Source organism: Triticum dicoccoides, chromosome 5B (genome assembly GCF_002162155.2).
Source record: "Triticum dicoccoides isolate Atlit2015 ecotype Zavitan chromosome 5B, WEW_v2.0, whole genome shotgun sequence".
NCBI classification, from domain to species: domain Eukaryota; kingdom Viridiplantae; phylum Streptophyta; class Magnoliopsida; order Poales; family Poaceae; genus Triticum; species Triticum dicoccoides.
This window is the reverse complement of record NC_041389.1, coordinates 614181315-614196721: the sequence shown is the minus strand read 5'-3', so window position 1 is coordinate 614196721 and position 15407 is coordinate 614181315.

Below are 15407 nucleotides of genomic sequence, written 5' to 3'. Positions count from 1 at the left end.
ATCATCATGTGAGACGGACCAGTCAACGTCGATGAACATCTTCATGTTGATTGTATCTTCTATACGACTCACGCTCGACCTTTCGGTCTTCCGTGTTCTGAGGCCATGTCTGTACATGCTAGGCTCGTCAAGTCAACCTAAGTGTATTGCGTGTGTAAATCTGGCTTACACCCGTTGTATTCGAACGTTAGAATCTATCACACCCGATCATCACGTGGTGCTTCGAATCAACGAACCTTCGCAACGGTGCAAAGTTAGGGGGAACACTTTTATTGAAATTATTGCGAGGGATCATCTTATTTAAGTTACCGTCGTTCTAAGCAAATAAGATGCATAAACATGATAAACATCACATGCAATCAAAAAGTGACATGATATGGCCGATATCATTTTGCTCCTTTTGATCTCCATCTTCGGGGCTCCATGATCATCATCGTCACCGACATGACACCATGATCTCCATCATCATGATCTCCATCATCGTGTCTCCATGAAGTTATCTCGCCAACTATTACTTCTACTACTACGGTTAATGGCTTAGCAATAAAGTAAAGTAATTACATGGCGTTGTTCAATGACACGCAGGTCATATAATAAATTAAGACAACTCCTATGGCTCCTGCCGGTTGTCATACTCATCACATGCAAGTCGTGATTCCTATTACAAGAACATGATCAATCTCATACATCACATATATCATTCATCACATTCTTTTGGCCATATCACATCACATAGCATACCCTGCAAAAACAAGTTAGACGTCCTCTAATTGTTGTTTGCATGTTTTATGTGGCTGCTATGGGTTTCTAGCAAGAACGTTTCTTACCTACGCAAAAACCACAACGTGATATGTCAATTGCTATTTAACCTTCATAAGGACCTTTTTCATCGAATCCGATCCGACTAAAGTGGGAGAGACTGGCACCCGCTAGCCACCTTATGCAACAAGTGCATGTCAGTCGGTGGAACCTGTCTCACGTAACTGTACGTGTAAGGTCGGTCCGGGCCGCTTCATCCCACAATACCGTCGAAACAAGATTGGACTAGTAACGGTAAGCATATTGAACAAAATCAACGCCCACAACAACTTGTGTTCTACTCGTGCATAGAAACTACGCATAGACCAAGCTCATGATGCAATCTATGGAGTAATCTAGCAACGAGGGAAAGGGGAGTGCATCTACATACCCTTGTAGATCGCTAAGCGAAAGCGTTCAAGTGAACGGGGTTGAAGGAGTCGTACTCGCAGCGATTCAGATCGCGGTTGATTTCGATCTAAGCACCAAACAACGGTGCCTCTGCGTTCAACACACGTACAGCCTGGGGACGTCTCCTCCTTCTTGATCCAGCAAGGGGAGAGGAGAAGTTGAGGGAGAACTCCGACAGCACGACGGCATGGTGGTGATGGAGCTCGTGGTTCTCCGGCAGGGCTTCGCCAAGCACTACGGAGGAGGAGGAGGAGGTGTTGGAGGAGGGAGAGGGCTGCGCCAGGGGAAGGGTGCGGCTGCCCTCTCTCTCTCTCACTATATATAGGGGGAAGAGAGGAGGGGGAGGCGCTCTAGGGTTCCCTAGGGGAGGGGCAGCGGCCATAGGGGAAACCCTAGATGGGTTTTGGCGCCCCCACCCCCTAGGAAACTTGCCCCCCAAGCCGGGAGGGGCGGCTTCCCTAGGGGTGGCGCCCCCACCTCTCCAGGTTACGTGAGATGGGGTGGGAGGGGCGCTCAGCCCCTTAGTGGGCTGATGTGCCCTCTCCCCTTGGCCCATAAGGCCCCCCAAAGCTTGCCGGGGCCTCCGAAACCCCTTTCGGACACGCTGGTCATCACCTGGTACCCTCGGAACAATTCCGGACTCCAATACCCTTTGTCCAATATACCGATCTTCACCTCCGGACCATTCCGGAGCTCCTCGTCATGTCTGGGATCTCATCCGGGGCTCCGAACAAGCTTCGGTAACCACATACTATTTCCCATAACAACTCTAGCGTCAGCGAACCTTAAGTGTGTAGACCCTACGGGTTGGGGAACCATGCAGACATGACCGAGACGTTCTCCGGTCAATAACCAACAGCGGGATCCGGATACCCATGTTGGCTCCCACATGTTCCACGATGATCTCATTGGATGAACCACGATGTCAAGGATTCAAGCAATCCCATATGCAATTCCCTTTGTCTACCGGTATAGTACTTGCCCAAGATTCGATCGTCGGTATCCCGATACCTTGTTCAATCTCGTTACCGGCAAGTCTCTTTACTCGTTCCGTAAACACATCATCCCGTGATCAACCCCTTGGTCACATTGTGCACATTATGATGATGTCCTACCGAGTGGGCCCAGAGATACCTCTCCGTCACACGGAGTGACAAATCCCAATCTCGATTTGTGCCAACCCAACAGACACTTTCGGAGATACCCGTAGTGCACCTTTATAGCCACCCAGTTATGTTGTGATGTTTGGTACACCCAAAGCATTCCTACGGTATCCGGGAGTTGCACAATCTCATGGTCTAAGGAAATGATACTTGACATTAGAAAAGCTTTAGCATACGGACTACACGATCTTTGTGTTAGGCTTAGGATTGGGTCTTGTCCATCACATAATTCTCCTAATGATGTGATCCCGTTATCAACGACATCCAATGTCCATGATCAGGAAACCGTAACCATCTATTGATCAACGAGCTAGTCAACTAGAGGCTTACTAGGGACATGGTGTTGTCTATGTATCCACACATGTATCTGAGTTTCCTATCAATACAATTATAGCATGGATAATAAACGATTATCATGAACAAGGAAATATAATAATAATAATTAATTTATTATTGCCTCTAGGGCATATTTCCAACAACAAGTTCACACACAAATACAACAGAAAAGGTAAACATTCATATCAAACTCAGGTTCACAGGACACATTCATATTCATAGCCAACATTCACTATCAACAACTCAAAAGATTCATATATACACAAGCTCAACATATTTATGCATCCAAATGATTGATAGATCACACAACAATGTTCATACATAATTCACAAAAAGATTCAGATATACACATGTTCAGTATGTTTATGCATCCAAATGATTGAGAACATCACAACCAATATGATCCATGGACGAACTTTAATTACCTAGGGTACAGACTGGTAAATGGTGTTCAATCGGATGTACTTCTTGCCAAAATTAGTTCTTGTACGAGTAAACTTTCGAGTACATAAGAGGCAGCACAAACAATCTGAACTTTGCTTGTAGGTTTATCCTCAAATAGTGGCCTCGTGCCGAGGGAGGTTTGAGCAACTTGGCCCGTACTTTCATCCAACTAGTTTACTGGCTCATCTTGATCCTGTATCTCGCCAAAATTCTACATTGCAGACGAGAAAGGAGGCGGTTGAGAAAATGAACTACCCAAATTTTTTGTGCAGTTCAACTGAAATGGAGCATCCTTGGCGTGCAGACTGATTAAGTGCCAGATGAATATACGCGTCAACCAACTTGTCTGGAATCTTTAGACTCCATTCCATATAGTTTGCTATCATATGTGCCGATAACCAAAAGGCACAAGTTGGGACCAAACACTAGACTGCGTTTTTCTGGGCTATGCACCAAGCAATATTTTTGGCGTTCACTCTCCTAATACTTGGAGTTTGACAATTGGTTGACGCCGGTTGATACTCGAATGAATATAGGCAAGTCTTGTCAACATCGATGCTTGTCTGAGTGAACTTTGTAGTACATAGCAGCAGCATAAGTACCTGTCCATCTGATCATTTTGTGCAGTTCTACTGAAATCACCCGATGTAATGATTTGCCTGCGAGTTTAGGCTCCAAATTACTCCTTTATGAAATCGGCAAACAGTAGCACAATACCAAATTACCAATACATATGACAGGCACAATAATCAGGATAAAGACCAGTACCAACCTGTGTGAGGTAGCATATCAATTACTATTTCCTTTGACTGGAAGCTGAGATAGCCAACCGACTAACAGCAAAGGAAGAAAGCAAGCGGAGATTAGCGACTGACAAGAAAGGACGGAAGTTGTCGAGGCAATGAAGCACCCAAAGGTTTTGTGCAGTTCCATCAAAATTGAGCATCCCTGTTGGCACATATATTGAGAGAGTGAGATTACTGTAATAGTGGGACTAGTTGATGAAACATACACTAACAAATAGAAGCACCCTCATTATCTTAATGGGTAAAGTTTACAACATAGTAGTCTTACTTAAAGAGAGGTATTAGTTTATTTAATCAGTGCCAATTAGCTCAACTCAACACTCAAAGCATTGCCATTTATCATAGGTTGCAAAACTTTAACATGCAAAGATAAAGGAGTTTCTGATGACAGTAGCACGATACAAATAAAGATGACAGCAAACTAATATGGATGAAGGCCTTAGGCCCGTACCAACCTGAGAAAAAAAGCTTATTCATGTAGTCCCATAAGAGATGATAAAGCACTCACTGGAATCACACAATAGTATATATTTTTGTGCACTTCAAATGTATGGTTACCAGTGCTGAGATTATATCGAAAGATTATCAAGAACTTCCAGCAGAGTTAAAGCACTGGCTGAGATATAGTTCATTGTATTGTCTTGTGTAGTTCCACTAAAATGTATGATTGGCACAATATGATCCCTGTTTGCACAAGTAGCAACAAGGTGAAACCTTCATTAGCTTAGTGAGAAAGGATAGGAAGACATTAGCATATTACTCAAAGAGTAGCATCAAATTCATGATGGACAATACGCAAAACATTGCCTCATTGAATGGCAATAAATTGACATGCAAAACAATAGCACTATTATGTCATGACACTAATAATATTCCCTCCCTGCTCCACCACATGATTCACCTCCATAGACAAACCTACACACGTACATGATTCAGCATTGGGTCCTACTATACATTTGTTTAACTCCAAGAGGAAAATTAGGCAGTAATAAATTAGTGATACTTAAGTACTCCTAATTAATTAAGTGAGACATCAGAAGTGGAAGGGCTCCCTGGAGGATCGTCTTACATGTAAGGTAGTCGTTGCCGGAGCCCTTGAATGGCCTCGACTGAGGCCTCTGGCTTCAGCAAGATCGCATTGGCGCTGTTTATTCTTCTTCTTCTTCCTCTTCATGCTCTGTTTCTCTTTCTCCTCACCAGTTGGTGAAACCATGTACATGATTGGCCTTCTAATTCAGAATTAGTTTTGTCAATGAGGGAGTACAAGGGTACTAGTAAAAAACAGCATTATTTTCTCATGGCAGTCAGAAAATAGAGATGAACACATGCATTAAATATCATTCTTACCTAAAGGAAGGTTATGGCGCCAATATGGATGATGAGGATTGGAACACAGATCTCCCTTTGTGCAGTTCCACCAAAATGAACCAACTGTTCCATTCTGACATTCTAGTTAAACAGCAGAAAAGTCACTTCTTTTAAGAAGAGTTTTGTGCAGTGCACCAAAAGGTCACAACAACAACCAGGTGAATTGGATATCCCTATTTGCACAAAAAGGCACAGAGTAAGCAGTCAAAGTCTCAAACAATTACAGGCAAAAACATTTGGCTAAACTTGTCATGGCTTATAACAGTGGCATGACTTCATTTTTACCAGGGACATTAGATTAAGAACAGCTAAGGCTGCGTTCGGTTCACAGGTTTGATTCAGGATTTTCGTAGGAACACAATTCCTACGATATTTTTCCCTTCCAACCGTTCGGAACACGGGAAAGGTGAATAGTGTTTCATAGGAAAGCTGGTCTGGTAGTACTGATTCCATAGGATTAGAAACATCCACTCGCTGCTCATTTTTTGGGCGGAAGCCCGAGGCAGGCGCTCGCTGCCATGCGTTAGACAGGTTGTTGTGCTGTGTTTGCCGGAATAAAAAAATCAACCTATGTGTGGTACGTGAGGTGAGGACAAAAGTAGTCACTGTGCAGCTGAATAAACAAATAGTATCTCATACTGCCAAGCATGCTACTCTAAAAAAACAAATCTGTACATTTCGTAGTCCATCCGAACACATTCTCTTGAGAGTTTCCTCCGGTTCGTTGTTTCATAGTTTTATACCTACATTCCTTTCCTATTCCTCTATTTTCATCTAGACCTATGTTTTCTGCCCCTTTGTTCCGAACGGAGCCTAAATATTTGGTATAAGGGCATGGGACAGTGGGTGCACCAGCAGTCCAGCACCATGTACGTAAACATGGGCATAAAGTGGTGATTCATAGTTTGTTGCCCCGAGAAACAAACATCGAAGAAACAGGGTTGGTCCCATTTTTGTTCACTCTAGCCACCTACTCCTATGTGTGGATAGCAAATCTAGTCCTGGTCATACCACTGTGTACAGTGTTACCCCTATATTTCCCTTTTCGACCAAGAGACCGGTTGGATGACCAGTCTGTACTACTTTCACCCCCTTTCCTTCCTATTTGTACCAAGTCCGATGTACATACTAAATTCCACCACCCCCACTTTATTTCTTGTTTGAACCAAGTACTCCCTCCGTCCGGAATTACTTGTCATCAAAATGGATGTGTCTAGAACTAAAATACATCTAGATACATCCATTTCAATGACACGTATTTTTGGACGGAGGGAGTACAAGATTCGACTCCATGAAGTAGCTTTACCTCTAACAATAGAAAAAAATAGGTGACGTTGGACCATCCGATCAAGAGGGGCTGAGAGGTAGAAAATGATGCACATGCAGCGACGTAGCGAGCTTGGGAAGTAGAGCTAAGGCGGTTTCGAACAAAGATATACCTGAAGGTCATCGGGATGTGGATAGGTGGGCGGCGGGAGGCCGGATACGCCCATAGGCAATGATGAAGGGATCGGAGGACCTCCCGCGCCGGCGCTTCGCCAGAGATAACGGTGCGGCTGACAGTGGGTCTCCTCCCTTGCTGTCGACAACGGCCTAAACGCTGCCCCTCCACCCCTTCACCGGCCGAGGGGGATACGTCCGGATCTGTAACCAGCGATGAGGATAGAAAGCCAGTGTTTTTTGAAGGGAGAAAGACAGTGTTACTACCCCTATCTTGTTTAGATCTGGAGAGGATGAGAGTGTGTGAATAGAGCAACCCTAGCAAGCAAGCGCGGAGGCTCCGGCCTATATATATGTAGTGGGGTAGTTTTCCTTTTTCACTCCATCAAAACAATCGTTTAAAATTGTGTACTACTACATGCCAGGTCGCGGTTTTCTTTAGTTGTTGATTGTTTTTTGAGATAGCTACCCGCTTGTTCCAAGTGGTGTTACGGTGTGCCAGGTCGCACTTTGTATCATTCAAGTCTGGTACTACAAGTCCCTCCATTAAATGAACAACCAGCCCCTCGTATAAATTGTGAACAAGCCCACGACTAAAATTAGCGGAAACCTGGGTTGCCCCAACATGCATTATTATTTATATTTTCTACTCCCTCCGTTCCTAAATATAAGTCTTTTTTATTAGCCACACCTAAGACAAGAATTTTTTTATTAGCAATGAACCCCACATGTCATAGACACAAAAATTGTGGCAAGATTCCCTTAGGCAAGCCAAAGTGTGTCTAACAATTTGAGCAACTCAGGTTAGGCAAGTGTGGCAAGTGTGGGAAAAATAATGTGGCAACATAAGAAAAACACAGTCACAATCCAAACAGCCCCGTAATTTTTTGTGACATGCATGAAAATTTGGTTAGTTAAATTTATAGTCAAAATTTGGCAAGTTGCATCAAATCAACACATGCAAGTATCAAAAGGAAAGTCACAGCATGCATGCATGCGTTGTTCTCCCTCCGTTTCCAAATATAAGTCTTTTTAGAGATTGCAACAAGTGACTACATACGAAGCAGAATATGTCGTACATACAAAGTAGCCCATTTGAAATGTGTAAAAAGACTTATATCGAGTGCATTGCTTTGATGTGTCGCGTCAACTCGTACAAGACCGAGAAATTTGGCCCTGTTTAGATCCCAGAGTTAGGGTTAGTTTGGGTTAGTTTGGACTCAACTAACCCAAAAATATCCCAACAGAAGGGTTAGTTTGGGTTAGATGCATCTAACCCACCAAAAAAAACTAACCCATCCAAGAGGTGCTTATTTGGGTTAGTTGTTCTCAGGACCATCTCAGGACCATTAAAAAAACAATTTTTTTTCTTCCTCTCTCCCCGTAGCAGATCCCTCCCCACTTCCTCAAAGCTTCTCGTCCTTTCCCTCCATCTCGCACCGCCCATGAAGGCGCCTCGCCGTATCCGCGCTCCCATCCGCCGATAGTAAGCAGCCACGCCCTATCCTCCCATTCCACCCCCTCATCTCCCCGCGGCTCGTCCGCCTGCTGGTAAGGAGTCGCGGCTCCTTGCATGGCATGTCCCCGTCGGCCTCGGCTAGCGCGGTTCCTTGCATAGGGACGGCGGATTCGGCCAGCGGGCTACACGATAATCCAGCGCGCCTCCTTGCTGGGCGTGTCCCCGTCTGTGGCTATCGCAACTCTCGGCCAGGGCTCACCCAAAGTAGCCAAATGATTGATAAAGAGCATTTATTGTCAATCTAACCCTGTCATCCAAACACCACTTTGGTTAGAGTTAGTTCAGAGTTAGTTCAGGGTTAGAATCTAACTCTAACCTCTAACCGAGTTAGAGTATCCAAACAGGGCCTTTGATTACTACAACGCCCTCTCCCTCACGGACTGAGTTCCGATGCCTTAACTGCACCTGCCTTTGGCTGCATGACAGGAGGGCCAACCACCTATTGGGCCCACCTGTCATAGTCGCAAAGGCAGGAGTAGTAAGTAGAAGCTTTCGCTACACACTATCCCTCCCGCACGAGGTGGACGGACATGCAGCGGTGGATTCGATACTGTAGAAGTAGGAGTAACATCATTGTTCGTCTCCACGAAGAGGCGAAGAGCCAAGCGCAACCCGAACGTAGCAGTTGTGAACGCTCGCGTGGTGCGGTTCCTTGGAGCACGCATATACTAGCCAGACTCTTGCATGAGACAAAATTGCTACTCCCTCCTTTCCGGTTTATAGTGCTCAATTCAAAAATCTCACCAATCAATGTAGATGGTGAGTGGTGGAACACAGTTTGTAGTTTTGCAAAAGCACCTAATTAATGCTCTTGTTTTCCTCAAAAAAATTATGTTTATCAATGCATTAATTGCAATGCATGCATGCATAAAGTACATGCATTGGTCAATTTTCTCTTAATACTTGCATGCAATGATTTAGTGCACCTTGGAATCTGAAAATGTGATGGAAAACAACCAAATTGAGCCTTATAAAATGGAAAACCTAAAATTTTGAGATAATCCCTATAAACCAGAAAGGAGGGAGTATTGTTTAACAATTAAACTCCATTATCCATTGGTTGATACTCATTCTGCGTAGGTCCACGCGCTTAGCACCATTTCCTCCTGGGGTCACCAATGTTTATTTGCTAATTAATAGCATTGCATGCAATGGACTAGCCATTGCAAGTCATTAAAAGCATGCACACCTCTCATCTCTTATTGGTTGATTGTCAAGAAACAAGAAGCAAGGTAGAAGTTAATGCACCGCGCCTAAGGGTTTTGGGACTATTTGGTTTTCATAAGATGACTTACACACCTAGACGGAGGGAGTAGTATAGACCTTTAAACCGGAAAGGAGTATTTGCCTTTCTAGAGATTTCAACAAGTGACTAGACTACACCGTGTGCAGTACTCCCTCCCTTCTGGTTTATAGGGCTCAAATCTCAAATCTCATGAACCAAGGCATTTTGCGATTGGAGGAATGTATCTCGTACTCCCTCCGTCCCATAATGTAAGACGTTTTTTGACACTACACTAGTGTCAAAAAACGTCTTACATTATGGGACGGAGGGAGTACTTTACAAAACTACCCTAATTAAACTCATGCATTAATTACGTAGTTCTCTCGTTTTTCTCTCCACCTTGGTCGCGGTGCACAATATTGAGCACTCCTATATGACTAGCCGCTCTATCTACATGCGGGACATTTCAAAGCATCCGGGCCTGCGTGCCATCCACCAAATCACAACGAGGTGTTACAGTCGAGACTCACCTGTCACCCCTGTGTGGCCGTCATGACCCGTCATATCACAAAACCCACACCTTTACCAGCAGTGGTAAGGTGGCCTCCAAGTTGGACTGGACGAAGCAACCATCATTTCACTGGAACGCTCATTCAAGCCCTTTCTTCCCTTTCTTGAAGAAAACCTCACTCCAGGCTACTCACTTCTGCCATTTTTCTTCTGTACCGACGAAGGAAAGGTGGGCGAATCAGTTATGCTGCTATATTTTCATTCCAATAATTTTCTTTTTGCGAAGCACCGACCGATTCTGACATCCTATTCTTTTCCCATTTTCATTGCGATTGTGGTTTCCTTTCGATTGCTTTTTTTGTCAGTTCATTGATGGATCCTGGAGCACTAGGCAAAGAGTTGCCGACGGACAACCCACTGGAGACAGCGATCTCCAGGAAGCGAGCACCGACCAATGAGTTGACCATGTTGGCGGGCCAACCCATGGAGACGAAGAACTCCAAGAAACAAGCACTGGCCAAAGAGTTGGGGATGTTGGCACATGAACTCCTCAAAGAAAGTTGGAAGAACAGCAAGGGCCTCACTGTGCCTACCCCAGGAACTCTGATTGCCACGTATGTGAGGCTCAGGACCGAGTTTGAGGAGCTATTCGCCGTTGAGAAGCAGTATTCCCCTGGCAAGGTGATGGCCCCCATCGAGGACGAGGAGATGGCCCCCGGAGGGATGAGATCCCCCAGTGAGCTGCACGAGGTAAAAAATAATGGCTTATTACCATAGTTGTGGTTTTTGATTATTTGCAATGTGCTTGCTAATATGTTAGGGTTGTGCAGGTGCCGATGGTTGTCCTTGATGATTCCGATGTTGTGGCCCGTCCTGTTGGCATCGCCCTGGAGATCGATTCCGATGGCTCTGTCCATCCTATGGACATTGCCCCAGAGATCGATTCCGATGTCGCGGTCAGTCCTGTGGACATCGCCCCAGAAATCGATTCCCGTGCCGCTGTCCGTGCTGTGGTCATTGCCCGAGAGATCGATGACAAGAAATAGTTGGTCGCGCTAATCCTTCAGGGTAGTTTGCATTGCCCTGTGTTTAATTACCAGAACGATGCGTGTTATCAAACCATCTTAGGGATAGTGCACTGTCTTGTGTGGGCGGATCTTGCTACTTTTGTTTGATAGTGAATCATGCGATGAATCATGCGAACCCTCTCTGAGTTATGGAAACAGATGTATCCTCACCACCTTTTGATGTAATATATGGCATGCTTAGATGTAAGTTTGAACTGTTTATCATATCAGTAGGGCTTGTTGGATGATTCTTGGTGTTAGTAGGCTAGCTACTGTGCGAGCTATAGTATTTGCAAAACACTCACCAAAGAGAAACGTTGGGGCTGATGAGCTCGTGGTACGCTTATACTTATCCCTCGTCGATCGACCAATAGCCCTAGCTCCTAAAATTGTAGGCTTAGCGATCGATTAGACAATAGTCGATATACATTCAGGCCTCATTTGGTTCATAGGGTAGGAAAATCGTAGCAAAAGTACAGAGAACATGCAACACAAAATCATAGCAGTGCAGAGATGTACTCCCTCCGTTCCAAAATAGATGACCTAGGCGGGCTAGTTTGGCCTAGTGGGTTTTAGTGATATGGCGTGGTACAGTGTTGTCCAGTCTTCGCGTGTGGTAGCAGTATTGTGGGTACAGTAAGTTTTCTTGAAGAAGCGGAATTCAACGAAGTCATGATGGTTCCTTTGTCCGAACAACTCACAGTGGGAAAGATTGGGCCTGCGATACGATCGGGGTAGACCAGGATAATTTTGTGCATGGCAGGTGGACCAGGATGGTCGACGTCCCACATGTCGGCGAATGAAAGTATTCTTTCCGATATAGAGGACGAGCAACGAGTATTCATTGTTTATTTTTGATGAAAGCTATTGTCTCCACTGTTACGACGGAGGAGTGTGAAACACGGCAGCCCAGTGAACTTGGCATGCGCACCACTCCCTCCTTCCTCATGTAATGCCCAGGTTACAACCTTTTCTCACTTTCTCTCTATCTATTTCCTCTCAAATGTTTTTTAACTTTCTTTTTTAAGACACAATTGTTTTTATGCCTTTTTTAGAATTATTTTTTATACCTAGGAGCACGTGTAGAGACGGGCTCTTGTAGAGCCCACTCCTTGATTTTGTCAATGCCTCTCTCTCCTCCACATAAGGAGTACTACTTGCTATGCATGCATGCGGCGGGCAACTGGCGTCTTGAGGGGCCAGGGAGGTGAGAGCGGGCTCCGTAAGCGGTCCAGACTCCAACATGGCCCACCTGACATTATCACCATATATTTCATGGAGTCCGTGCACGGCGGGCGGGCGATCTCTTCTCCCTCCCCCGTTTCTCTATTCTCAGCGACGCCCGCCGAGCGATTAGATTTCGGCTATCGACGGTTTATTCAATTACGGTCCCACATGTCAGTGAAATTGCAAGACAACGTGTGTCCCCTCTCGTGAGCGGCGTGCGAGCCAGACTGTCGGGGTTATGACGCGTATGAGTCGTAAGTGTGCTGCCTTTTCCTTTAGAACTTGTGAAGCGTAACATTTTCGCGCGATCGATCAATAGAAATCCAGAACAAAATTACGAGGGTGGTGCTTTCCCACTCGTTAGGCGGGCTAGTTCGAGTGATATGACGTGCTACAGTGCCGTCCACTTGCTCCATTTTTATGTAAGCAAGAGTTTACACTCTTACGCGGGAGGAGTGCGAAACACTGCGGATCTGATTTTGATCAAGGGATACCTGTTCCCTGCCAAATAATGGAGGATTATTAGCGATTATAGCATGATAGTTAGGGCATCTCCAGCGCTGGCCCACAAATTTACACCGGCATCTGTCCGAGGACACAGATGGATGCCATCCGATGCTGCCCGCATACATTTCGACAACTATATGAACTAACCGGACAAAATTCGTGCAAACAAAGCAAATTTCAAATTAACCGGATGAAATTCATTACATTTCAAAAACCTTTCCTACAAACTGGACGAAATTAATTACATATTTCGCACAAACCGTACTAAAACCTACTGTAAACCTAATCTAAACGATCGCCGGCGCCCGACCACCATGTCCGGCCATGAACCCGAGAAAGCCGGCCATTGCCTTTGCGTCCTCCTCATCCGCCTCGATAACCTCCTCCTCCGAAGCACAAGGTTCTGAAGATTTCCGCCTCCACATCGCCGTCAAGCGGCTAATCGGCCGCCGATGTTTACCCCACCAAGCTTGGCGTCGACTAAGTGGAGTAGTGGTGGCCTTCCCGGGACCAGAGCGGCGGTGACCTACCATGTACTACTCTTCCTCGCTGTCGGCTGCGCCCGCGCCCGCGCGCCGGCTTCGTGGTTGTGGCGACGGAGGGCGGCCGGGGGGGTGCCGGCGATCTCCTTCGTTTGCTCCTGCGACAGTATGTCGAAGAGAGCTTCGGAGCACGCCCGTAGCGGAGCCATCGATGTCCCTCGTCTGCTCCTGCGATACTATGTCCAAGAGAGCTTCGGAGCGCTAGGAGGCCATGGTTGAAGTGGTGCCGACAGAAGGAAGGGACCGGAGGAGAATAAGTGTGGGTCTTTGGCTATGGCTGGGAGCTGGGGCTCAAGTTAATATAGCGGGCGAATGGCAATGAGCCGCGGTAGACGGATGGACAACTGGAGCCGGAGTAGGTTCGTCGGGCGTGAATGCGGACGCTCCTTCAGTGACTTAACTGCAGATGCGTTTGGGTTACTGACATGTGGGCCTAACGGGCGTCTAGCCCGCATGTTAGTGACACACCAATTGCACCTGCAGTTAAGTCTGGTGAATGCGGCATTGACATTCTGGAGAGACGGTGACCGTTTCAGGCGGGAAGCGCGCGCTAGCGATGGAAGGTGTTTCGGTGTGGAGTGGCACTAAGATCGGTCACTCACGATAGTACATACTCCGTACCATACTACCATAGTACCCTCTCTAGCTTAGGCTCTTTTATATATTGTCGTTGTGATGTATGATATACATGAGCAAGGCGGTCCGAGTATGACCGTTGGGGTTGAGCCAGGTGAATACATGCTCGGCGTTCGCGGAGGCCTCCATCAAACGTCTAAACAGTAATGTCAGGCACCGCCGGGGCGCGCAGGTGATGGGCTCGCTGTTTGCATTGCGCCATGAGCAGGACTTTGATTTAGAGGGCGATGTGCATGCATTATCATGCTTTGACAGCGTGAGCATGAGTGTCTAACACGAAGTATTTCATTTTCATTTGGCTGACGAGGGTGCGTTGTAGCGACGAGTCCGTGGTATGATTTCCCACATACGCATAATTTTGGTTTTTACAGTATTTCTTTCTCCATTGACAGGTAGGCCCGCGTAGAGAGATAAAGAACACGAGCTAATGAGGCGCATGCGGACTGTTTGACTGGTCAACCAGACAAATACGGAGCTATATGCTGAGCCAGTGATCGTATAATCACCATATCTCATATACAATGATCAAAGTGACCTATCAAGACAAGTTTGATGACCGCCAATGCATTTTACTCGGTAATAAATGACCAGGATTGAAGGGGAATCCAAATTTGCTTCGTCTTCTGTCCTTGAGCTCTTGACAAACCAATGCACTATACGGTTGTCCGGCCACTCCACCCCAGAGCTCTCACCAAGCGTCGTTCATGCCACCGCGCCACACACTAACCAGTAATGCAGCGATGGCATCCCGCCGCGCCGAGTTCCTCGCCGCCCATGACCGCACACAAAATGGTAGGGAAGCGATGACATCCCGCCGTGCCGAGTTCATCGCCGCTCGCTGTTGGGGAACGTAGTAATTTCAAAATTTTACCTACGCACATGCAAGATCATGGTGATGCATAGCAATGAGTGGGGAGAGTATGTCCACGTACCCTCGTAGACCGAAAGCGGAAGCGTTAGAACAACGCGGTTGATGTAGTCGTACGTCTTCACGATCCGACCGATCCAAGCACCGAAACTACGGCACCTCCGAGTTCTAGCACACGTTCAGCTCGATGACGTCCCTCGAACTCCGATCCAGCCGAGTGTCGAGGGAGAGTTCCGTCAGCATGACGGCGTGGTGACGATCTTGATGTTCTACTGTCGCAGGGCTTCGCCTAAGCACCGCTACAATATTATCGAGGTGGACTATGGTGGAGGGGGGCACCGCACACGGCTAAGAGATCCAAGGGATCAATTGTTGTTCTGTCTAGAGGTGCCCCCTGCCCCCGTATATAAAGGATCAAGGGGGAGGGGCCGGCCGGCCAGGAGGAGGCGCGCCAAGGAGGAGTCCTACTCCAACCGGGAGTAGGATTCCCCCCTTCCAAGTAGTAGGAGTAGGAGTCAAGGAAAGGGGGAAGAGAAGAGA